Below are 11352 nucleotides of genomic sequence, written 5' to 3' on the forward strand. Positions count from 1 at the left end.
CCAGGGTCTAATAATAGAGGGTGTCATGTGCACCACATGGACTGACTGTAAAGCCCTAGAGAAGTAAATAGGTGATTTGTGTGTTTGGACTTGGTCTTGACTGGATCTGACATTATTCTAAGTCTGTAGTTTGTGCTAAAATATATGTTGAACAACTGATTGAAACACAATGGAGCCACATAGTCCAGGAAAGACTGACATAAAAAATGTTGCATCATTAAGTTTGCAATTTCGTGTGATCACATCCCCATTTATATTATGTATGACTTTATGTAACTTCTCACAGACAAGTACATTTACGCCATATGTACGATGATGAATAGGAAGTTAACAAAATTTCACAAGTGAAATATCACTTTAAATGCTAAAGGTAAGCCAATGAAGTCATACTAGGAGGCTCAATGAGAAAAATGTCATTAGGATATAATTTAAGAGACATTTAAGAGAGTTTGTTCACCTCTGGTAGAGTAAGGAAAAGCCAATTTGGTTGATTATAAATGGTCCAGTGAGTTCTGGTCGACTGCAAAGCTTTGGCAGGCAGTCTAAGTTTCCTTCACACCTAAGGCTGTCTTCCTAGAACAAACCGGCCACTCTGAGAATACCCAAAGGTGTAAATCTATTAAGACATCCATGAAAAGATGAAATATTATGAAAATACACTCGGGGTTAAAAGAACACAAAGTTAGCGTATGGCTCAGACTGAAAAAATACGGACACGACAGTTCAGGTTTCACATCACTGCAGGTTCTGATGACAGATGGACTGTTGGTTTTCTTCACTGATGGTCAGATATGAGTCACAGTTGCCCCCTCAATGATGGAAACGATGCTCGAGAGTGAGAACATTTAAGGCAAATATAATTAATCCAATTTATTACATTGGATAAATAGTGCCTTTCGTGGGAGCTGTAACCTGGCGTAATGGCAGACAGTGTGTATAAATCAAGCATCTTTTCCCACGACGGAGCGTGTTTGTGTGTGTGCCGGTTCCCAGAGTAGCAAGTTAGCCTTCCTGCTGGCTGCATGGATTGACAGCTCTTTGGCAAACACTCCCTTCTCCTCTCCTCTTCGCTTTTAATATAGTCATGATTTCACGAAACCAAATGGAGACAGCCTTCACATGTACAGTATTTCTCTTTAATCATCCCCCTTTTTCCTTTCATCTGGACAACAGGAAGAGTGGGAAGAGAGGAGGAAGAGGTTACAGCATGGAAACAGACAGAGGTGGTGCCCAGAGCGGCTCTATGGTAGTGTATATAACACTATTCCAGACTGTCACAGCTCTTTCATAAAAACAGGTCCTCTTAAAGGTCTGTACGTTAAAAGTGGGTGAAAATGATCCTACCATGCACAGCCGGTGTCTGAAGTTAGATATATATGTAACAGGCTGAGGTGTTTATGAAGGACTGTGTGTGTAGATGTGTGTGTGCATGTGTGTGTCCGTACTTGTGTCAGGAGATTGTCCTGCTGTTCCCTTGACGACCATTGAAATTCCAACGTTGAACGCTCACATGCACACACACACACACACATGCACACACACACACACACACACACACAGATTATTCTGTCCACAGGGAATACAAACCTTCAATGGAGAAGCAATATACTTGTAAGAGACTCCCTCGCAGAGATAGATGATGCTACATTGACCTCAAGGCTGACAAGAGGGGCTCTTTAACCTTCGGGTGTAAAAACTCAAACATACTTTGTCTTTACAGAACTTGACATGTCTCACCCTTTGGCTGTGACCTCACTTGCAGAGAGAGAACCTGGTAGAAACTGATTTTTTTGGCCTCCCCGTGGCAGGTATAGAAATACAGAAATCCTGTTTCCATGGGTGTGCGCCTGAAGACAGATTCATTTTCTCATTGTAGCCAGGTTAAAAGCTGTAGTATGTGTTTTAGTTAAAAAGTAATTTCATAAAGGGTTAAAAACATTCAATGCAATAAATAAGTGTTAAAAAGCACAGATGTTTGGTTATAGATAGTTTATTTTATAAATACATTGTTTTATTTTGAAGAATTCATGATACTAAGAGGAAGTGGTATCTGAGCATAACAGTAATACTGGTTCTTAATTGGTTGAGTGAGATGATTGACAGGGTGTGTACCGGAAGTGTACAGGTAATCTGAAGGTGCTTGACGGTTCTATGTCACTTGATTGAACAAGTCGCGACTAGAAGAACTGTGTGAAACTCGGTTTCCTCTGGACTTTCAACACGATGGTCTGTGTGAGGACTTTTCCTACATGTTTCACGGGAGCAGCTGGAGACATTTCGACGTGATATGTCGGACAGTTGTTCAAGTGTTCGGGTGAGCGCCATGTGTGTGTAGTCTGTGATGTTAGCTAAATTGTTAGCATTCATTAGCAAAGTGAATGGACTTTTAGCCACAGTAGAGCTAATTGTGCTTTCTTAAAAAAGGCTTCTTAGGACATCGTTTTCAACGAGGAAACCCTGAAGATTCTGCAAACAGCGCAGTGAGCTTCAAGTCCACCTCCAGAGGTCCTTCTACCGCGGAGAAGGCGTGAGGGAGCGGGACTGCTCCAGTCCAGGAAACCTGCCATCTGCAGCATCACTGGAAAACGCGGGTATTTATTTACCACAGATTTAACTCAGAACTATTCTATGAGGTACCACACGTTTATTTTGTTTTGTCTTCGGAGTGAAACGGTCATTAGTTTTGGGTCACTCCGCTCACAAGCATCTTATCAGGCCTGCAACGGGTTTAAAAGAAGATCTGCTGGCTGGTAGTGTGAATGTGTGGGTCCACCTCATCTGGGTCAAGTGTGCATGTAGGTACCTGTAAAGGTAATGTTGAGTTGGTTTGAATTAATTCTCATTGAAGGGGAATATTGTTGGTTTTTTTGGAACTATTATCCGAAAGAGATGAAGCCGTAGATGATTTTTGTTGTCATTGTCCTTTATTTTTCTAATTTTTCTAAACTGATTCATGTCATATGAGTGATTATTCATTTACTTAAGTGTGTAAGAGGTTTAGAGGTAAATACCAGTGTGTTTTAAAAGGTTTATTATAGGAGTAGCAGCAATCAAAGGTAAGGTATATTTATTCATAGTTTGTAGTAATTCAGTATTGAGTGGTAATTAAAGTTCACGTTGGGACTCAAAACTAAAGTAAACATTTAAATAGGTAAAAGACAGTGAATTTAAGAACTCGGGGCCTTTCCCAAAATTGCTTAGGGATAAATGGGCTACATCATGATAGCCAAGGGGTTACAGTTTGGGAGACGCTAATTCAGTTTCTTGCAGATAGTTAGATGACAATATTGAAAGCTCGTCCTTGTCCATAAGCAAACCGGCTGTTAGATGTAGGTTCATATTTATGTCAAATTGTGCTTCCAGTTATGCTAAGCTACGCTAATGGGATGCTGGCTGCAGCCTTACTTTTAATGGGGAGACACAAAAGTGGTATTCATCCTCATCTAGTTCTCAGCATAAGAGCTAAAGTGTGTATTTCCTAAAACGTCACTGCTTTAAATTTCACCCTGACACATTTATTTACTCTAACAGTGCTATTGGTGTGAATTGACGTATTTTCCTAAATGTATTCTCCTTGAAAAAAGTTCACCCATATGTGTGAAAGAACTCACTGAGTGCTGCCCTCTTGAACTTTTTTCATTTCATATCAAAGGTATTTTTTCTCAACTGTTATGACTGAAATGATCATATTCCTGCTCTGATTTCCACACACAGTCCACTGTGTTGACATGATGGCAGTATGAGAACTCCCACCCTCTGAAGTTTATTTGAGCTATTATATCAAAAAATGGCCTTGACATCCACTCGTGACCCACAGTTCTTGCTACGCTCTCACATTCCAGCCGTTGCTCACTCAGTGAGACAAAAATGCCTTTACAGTTAATTGGAGGTGAAAAATGATATATGAGAATATTTTCCTTGAGTTTTGCACACTATAAATAACATCTACACACAGGCCCAACGCTCCCAAAGGGGCTCTATTGTTACCGTGGCAAGCCAATAACCACACATCACTATTTAATCTCAACATGTCATATAGCTATGGTAAATATGACCAAATTGCTGCTGACACATTCTACTTTTTGCCTGATGAAGTGGAGGCTGCATAGTTGTGGGTGTCTACTGGTTACCCATTGTTGATGGCCAGGCACCTTGCCAGGCCAGCTACAGCATGGTGTAATAGGAAAAAGAAAGATTAATGGACCCTGGGGACCTGAAGACATTGTGTTTATTTTCTTAATTGCCTGAAGTTAGTGGCTGAGAGTCGGCAGGTGGCAAACGGGGTGAAAGTGAGAACTGAGAGATGGAGAATAACAGAAAGGAGCAGTGTGTGTGAAGTTAAAAACAGTCCATACTATAGTTAGATATTGTTCTAGGCTACTGAGCTTAGAGAGAGAGCTAGAACTCAAGGAAGTATGCTGAGACTTCCTGCATGATGTGTCACTATGATCTGCTTTATATAAGTACATTTTCCTGAATGAAACCGTGCTCCTATCAGAGCTGAACGAATAGATATGAATTCAGCATATAGAGAAGGTACTTTTCTTTGATCGTCTAGGTTCTTGAATGTTAAAATAAGCAATATGAACTATTTCCAAATAGTTTTCCTTAATGATGTCTAGTAATAACATTAAACTTTTGTACTCTTATTTATCCGTTTCCAGTCTTTGTGCTAAGATAGGCTAACTGGCTGCTAGTTGTAGGCTTATTTTCTATGCACGTGCCTGTGAGTGGTACCAATCTTGTTGGCAAGAAAACGAATATGCACATTTCCCAAGATTTTGCTTTAAATGTTGCCCTGACACATTTATACTCTCTCACAACTGAACACGAAAGTCCTTACAAAGTAATTTCAACTTGATCATCATAAAATTTGAATAAATTGCAGAAACAATATTGACCCTTCTCTCTAACAGCTGGAGACTCCCTCTCCAAACAGTATCTTTCAAACTGAGGTCTGCTTTTTGACACTGCCAAGGAACACCCTGAGAAAACCTTTAACTTTCTGGTGTATTTCAGAGGCTAATTCTGACCAAATCTAATTCTGTCACACAAACATATGAGAATTACCTCGTTGAACACTAATTCTTCCTGTAGAAATGCTTTCAGCGCTGTCTTCCCACAAGTGGACATCATGCAATCCAAACCAGACGTGTTTCCATTAGGAACACAGAGACTCATGGCGGTATCATATCCCGGACACAGGATGTGACCAACGGAGGGGAACCAATGTCATTTGCAGACAGCTTACTCCAGCCACGGCGGCAGGCACCTGTGCTGGGAAAAGACAGTGGGGAAAAGGCCCTCCCACATGATTGGAACAGCTCCAGAAACAAACGTCAAGGGATGGAAATCGGAAAGCACCTTGACTTTTCATCTGGGTGGCTAAAAGAGGGAGAGGGGAAGTAAGAGTGTGAGAGAGCAGAAAAAGAGAAAGGGAGAGAATGGTGGAGATAAAAGGTGAAAGAACGAACGAAAGAAATCAGTTAAATGAAGGAGGAAGGATATGAGAAATGGTTATTGTGGTTGTGATCACCATGACAACTCCCACTGTATCCCAAGTGTTTTTATGTTCTGCTGCTCTCTGCTGGATCCAGGCGGACGACTAAAGCCGTGCCAAGTCTCCTGAGGTATCTACAGTGTTGCAGTTACCATCATTTTCCACAAGGCCTGTGTACTCACTCCTGGAAACTCCACGCAGACGCTGTAAACAGGTGTGACTGGAAATTGCTGTTGTTTTAGAATAAACATGTTCCTGCAAAAAAAAAAATGTTTTCCTGACAATGGCAGTGATACATACATTTCAAGACCTGGTGTTCAATGGTTATGATACAGGACTATGTGTAAATAAAGCACATGAATTCATTCACAGACAAAGCTAGAGATTGGCTAAGCTCACCAGATGTGTCGCTCAGTTAACTGAAAGCTTTTGCTTGCATTATTTTTCTCATAGCAGACATGGCTGCTGTTCTTCAGAAGAACAGAACAATCTGTGAGCGGGAGCTGGCATTGGTGAGGCAAAAACAATGGCAGATAGTGAGATGGATTCAGGAGGTTTTCAGTGGGTGAGTCAGTCTGCTGAAGGAGGTCACATGATTAAGAGATCCACTTATGACATCATAAAGGGAGCAAAATCTAAGTAGTGTTTTCACACATTTACTGAGAGGTGGAGCAGGAGGAAGAGGGAGGATGGTCTTTTCTCAGGGTCTGCGGGTCTCTGGACACAGCGAGGAAACATTTCTGTTGAAAAGGCATTATAAAGTAAATCTTTCATAATATGGGACCTTTAACTTTTAATCTAGTGCATCCTCATTAGGTCAATTATGATTATTACTTAGGTTTCCTGGCAAAGAATGATTGTTGTGCAGGCTCTTCCTATAGTTCACCATCGTTGGTCATCTTCTCAGTGCTAAATTTGATTTAATTTCAGCTGTTATTTTTGGCAGAAAAAAAATTGATTAAAAATGTCTGGGAGACTGAATAGTGCTCTTAGTACCAAACAATTCAAGAGTCACAAGACTTAGGGTTTTTCTTTCTTATCTGTGTCAACAAGTGTCTCAAAAATAAAAGAAGTTACACAAGACTGTAATTCGAACATGTCGCCTGAGGTGAGACATGGCAGGTGGTGACAGGACCCACCTGGACTTGGACTCTGTTTCTCTCAGAGGCTCCTTGGTCCAGAGCGTTCGCTGTAAAAGCCCCACTTCCTGCTGTTAAAGCCATCAGGATGTACTGGCCAGATCGTGAGGGGGCTGAGGTGAGGCAGAAAGAGGGAGATGGAGGTAGAGAATGAGGAGCATGGGAGAAGAGGGAAAATGACATGGACATCCTGGTGTTTCCAGATCAGACCAGCCAATTTAGTCTATCACCACAGTTTCTAACTCAGCCAAATATCATGCGATAGAGAATTTAGGAAACTTTTTGGGAAATGTTGACATGTACTAAATATTTTTAACATTCTAATTAACCGTCATTAAAATACATTCTGTCAAGATAGATTTAGATGTTTAAATCCAGTTTTAAGGAGGGTTTAGTGAAATATTAATCTATCCCCCATAGCATAATCAAACGGTACGTGCTCACACAAATTAATATTATAGTATAAATACATCAGAGACCTCCTTGAAGCCCACACATTGGAAAGCATCCACTCTGCTGAAGTGTCCTTGAGCAAGACATTAACATGCCACCAGCTCCACGGGTGCTACTTTGTAGCCGGGCCCAGCCTCCGAAATAGAACCTCTCCCTACCGAGACCACTGGAGGATCACACGCCGTTTGTGCCCAAGCGCAGAATACACAAGGTTTCTCTTACATCTAAATACGCATCTAAATACCACTGACAACCTACAAATCAGGTGGCTGCCATGAAGGCTTTAAGCTACAAGGAAAGTAGGGCTCTAAAGTGATATTTCAGCAGACAATATTTCATATGAGACGAGTCATAAATGTCGTCAATAACCAATGAGGCTTCACTTTGCTTGAGCAAAAGCCGTATATAAAGACTGTCCGTGGTTTTATTCTTTTTGGATATAATGCAAGACATGTTAAGAGCACCCTACTACCTGCCTTCACTGCGTCAAGGTTTGTTTTTATTTTTCCCCGCTTTTTGAAAAGAAAGAAGAAAAAAAAAGAAAAAGAAATTACAGATGCTGTCACCCACTTACTGGTACTCCTGCTTGCTCTCATGGAAAATGTAAAAGGGGCCCAGCCTTGTTGAGGTCAGGCTGACATTGCCAGTGAGAGGTGGCCAAGTCACAAAACAGATGTTTACTGTTTTTCCAAGGATGATTTGTTCTCCGCTCAATATTGACTTGGGTCCAACAATAACCCAGGTCCCTTTAACAGAGCGCTGCATTAGTGTGGGCAGTTGGGGGCACAATGCTTGAAGCAGGTGTTTATGTTTGATTGTAAAATGTCTTTTATTGTCTGCATGCTTCATCAATCCGTGGGTACTTTAAGTGAGTTTATGATTCTGACAGGTGTCTGGATTTGTCCACTCTTGAACAGATGTGCAATAAAACGATCTGGTGGATCACACATAGGAAAGTTATGCCTGTGTGTGTGTGTGTGTGTGTGTGTGTGTGTGTGTGCTCTCCTGGATGTGTCACCCTGTGTAAGCAGTGAGTATTGGGAAGTCTGTGTGTGTGTCAGTGCGGCCTGTTCCTCTGAGCGTCTGCAGAGGCAGTCATGGACCCGGTAAAGGTCTCTCCACAGAAGCCATTAAGCAGTGCGTCTGTTGGAATAATGTGTTTCACTTGGCTGTGGCGCAGCAGCAGGTGCTGGGAGGGCCGGCCTGGAGCTGCTGCTCACCGCCTGCTTTGAACTGCAGGCCAGGGACCAGTCTTCCCTTCCCTGGGTCTTTCCCTCCCATCCCATCTTTGTCGTCCCCCTTCCTCATCTTGGTTCCTCTCCTCTCTCAGTAGTCCTTACTGTTGTCATTGCCTCCATTTGCTTTCTGTAGTGGCTCTCCTGCTTTATCTGCTGTCCTTTTAACTTGACTTCTTCTTTCTTGGTTTTTTTCTTTTGCCTCCCTTTTGAAGGTTTTCCTTCTTCAGATGTCTTTTTTTTCTGCTCTTTTTGTATTTCCCACCCTCCCTCACTTTCTGTTCTCCCCATATGAGCTGTCAAAAAGCTTAGTCGTCCTCCAGCCACACATCTGTTAGACCTCAACAACACTACTGGGTGCAGTGCAATGAGTGCAAGTTTGAATTTATGCTTTTAAATGGATCATTGAAAGAGAGGTAGCAAAAGCTTGGAAGGTGTTAATGAGGAAATTTTGCAGATTCATTATGCTGGCAATTCCCTCAGAATGACCAAGTGGATGGTAGTTAGACTGTTGTCTTTCCTCAGCTTTAAAAGGAATTGTTTGACATTTTGGGGAATTCGCTTATTGGCTCTCTTGCTGAAAGTTAGATGAGAAGATCAATACCACTCAAAGGTGTGTGTTATAGTTGAGGTGATCCAAGCAGCCCTTTAGCTTTTTATTTAGAACTATGTGGTTGAATATGTGATTTGACATTATCTGCTGAAAGGCCACGTTGAGCTCTAACAAGATGTCATGACACCCAGTGCTTAACATGCAGTAGGTGACTCATAATTTTAGCTCTGGACTCCTCCCTTCCTCTGAGCCTTTCTCTCTGGGCCTCAAGGTAAAGCCATTACACTTGAAACGAAACAGCAGCAGTAGCAAAAGCAGCAGCCCACTTGGGTTTAGAGAGACAGGGGAGGGAAACGATGAAAAGTAAAGCCCAGGGCCGTCCCGGGGCCCTGAAAGAGAGTTGCCTTTATTGAAGGAGCCCACTCCCATGCATTCCTCTGCCAAGAGCACGGGCGTCCCTGGAGAAAGCCGGGACGAGAGGCTGACTCACACTCACATGGGGGCTCATGGGCTGGAGCTGTTAAAAATCCTACACACACAGACACACACACACACACACACACACACAGGCACGCACGCACAAACACAAAAATCACACACACATTCACACATGCACCTTGTTCCTCCATCTCCTGTCTCCCTCATTGTTCTGTCAGTCAGGATGGTTTTTTAGCTGTGATCCACAGCAGGGATTCTCTATTTCCTGAATGGGTAACGCACACACAGCCTTGTTAAGGACAACTGATTGATTTATTGGGTTTCAGGGGCTGAGGTAGGTGGGATATTAGATGCTCCCTGGAGATCTCATCATGAGATCATTCAGTGAGAGCAAAGGGCTTGCTCTGAGACAGGGCAGGGGAGAAATTCCACTGTGCTGAGTCCAATAGAAAATGGGACATAAGTATTTTTTAAGGAGTGTTATGCTTAGTTAGCTTTGTCACATGTTCACTTCTGGGTCAGCTTGTCTTAGCCTCCCAGAAATGTTCAGGGATAATCCTGTTTTTAAGATCATTTGTCTTTTATACAGAGCGCCATCCAAAAAGCTACTGTCTATACTGAAAGAAATCAGAGTGATTATTGTCATTTATGGCCAATTCACCTTTGTCTTCCTCTAGTTTACATGACAATAATGTGGCAATAATAATTAGATTTTAAGGGTACACTTCTACTAAAGACATAGATGAAAGTGAAGATTATGTCTTGGCCTGGACTTCCATTACTTTCTCTAGACTTTAGGTAACTGACAGTAAATTGGGCCGATCAGTGAAAATTGTGGCTGCCAACATTTTGTCCAAATCTGGAAACCACCTGTTGTGCCTTCACACTGAGAATGGTGTCTGATTTTATTGACTAGTTGGACTTTTACAGCTATATCAGTTTTATTTTATAGGATTCCTAACAATACTGAAACTACTGAGACTGAAAATATTCCTTTGGAAAAGCCCTGAGAGAGTGAGAGTTAAGTTCTCACAATGTCACATTCAGGAACATACACTGAATACTGAACTGATGAACAACATGCTTGGAAACTTTGAGTGTTTCATTTTCAACATTCAGAGTTTTTTCCTTTAAATACTGTGTACTTCAACATCTCTGTTACTTCAATCACCGATGGCTTGAATCATCCTTCATATTGCTTACCTTTCTCCTTTCTGTTCCATGACTTATTTCCTTGAATCAATACACAGACAAAGAGCTATAAATAACTGATCAAAAAGGCTCACAGCAAATGGTTTTCTCATGACCAGAGGATTACATTTAAATCATACCCTTTATTTCATAATGTCAAAACAGGAACATTTCAAGGCAGGATGTAAATCTAGAGTGCAATGAGCTGGCAGGAAGGTCAGTAACAAAGTTTGGTAAATTGAAGCTTGTTCTAACTGGACATCCAATGAGCTGAAGATTTAAAGTGGCTATAATCTATATTTTCATATTTACAATTGATCAGATGACTACTTGTGTATGAAAAGGAGACAGACTCACAAAGAATTGTTGCTTGACTTTGCCATTTCCTTTAGCTCTACAATCCTGTTCAGCGTCTTTCAGCTCACAATTTTGTTTTGTTGCCCGCAACTTTACTGTTTTGGTTCACTCTCACAGCTGTCATAGCAACAGGCAGCTGTTTAAAGTAAAAAAAAAGAAGCTCTAAAATCGCACATCAAACGTCCACCAAAGTTAGCAACACAATATGAACATAATAGAGGATGGAGCAGCTAAAGGGCCAGGTATTTCCCTCAGGAGCTGCTGGAGACAAAAACCAGCTAGAAGAGTGTTAATGTTGGACTTCCATTGGAGTGGACAGGGACACGACTCCAAATGAATGCTAATGATGCTTCACATCTGCAGGATGAGTAGCTGTCGACTGAAAAAAGGTGATAATATGTCAGTGTTGGGTCTATAGCTTGTTTCTGCTCCCTGTATTTCTCCAAACATCAGATTTTACTCACTTCCTGAATGCGGTAAGAGATT

Source organism: Pempheris klunzingeri, chromosome 21, assembly GCF_042242105.1.
Source record: "Pempheris klunzingeri isolate RE-2024b chromosome 21, fPemKlu1.hap1, whole genome shotgun sequence".
NCBI lineage: Eukaryota > Metazoa > Chordata > Actinopteri > Acropomatiformes > Pempheridae > Pempheris > Pempheris klunzingeri.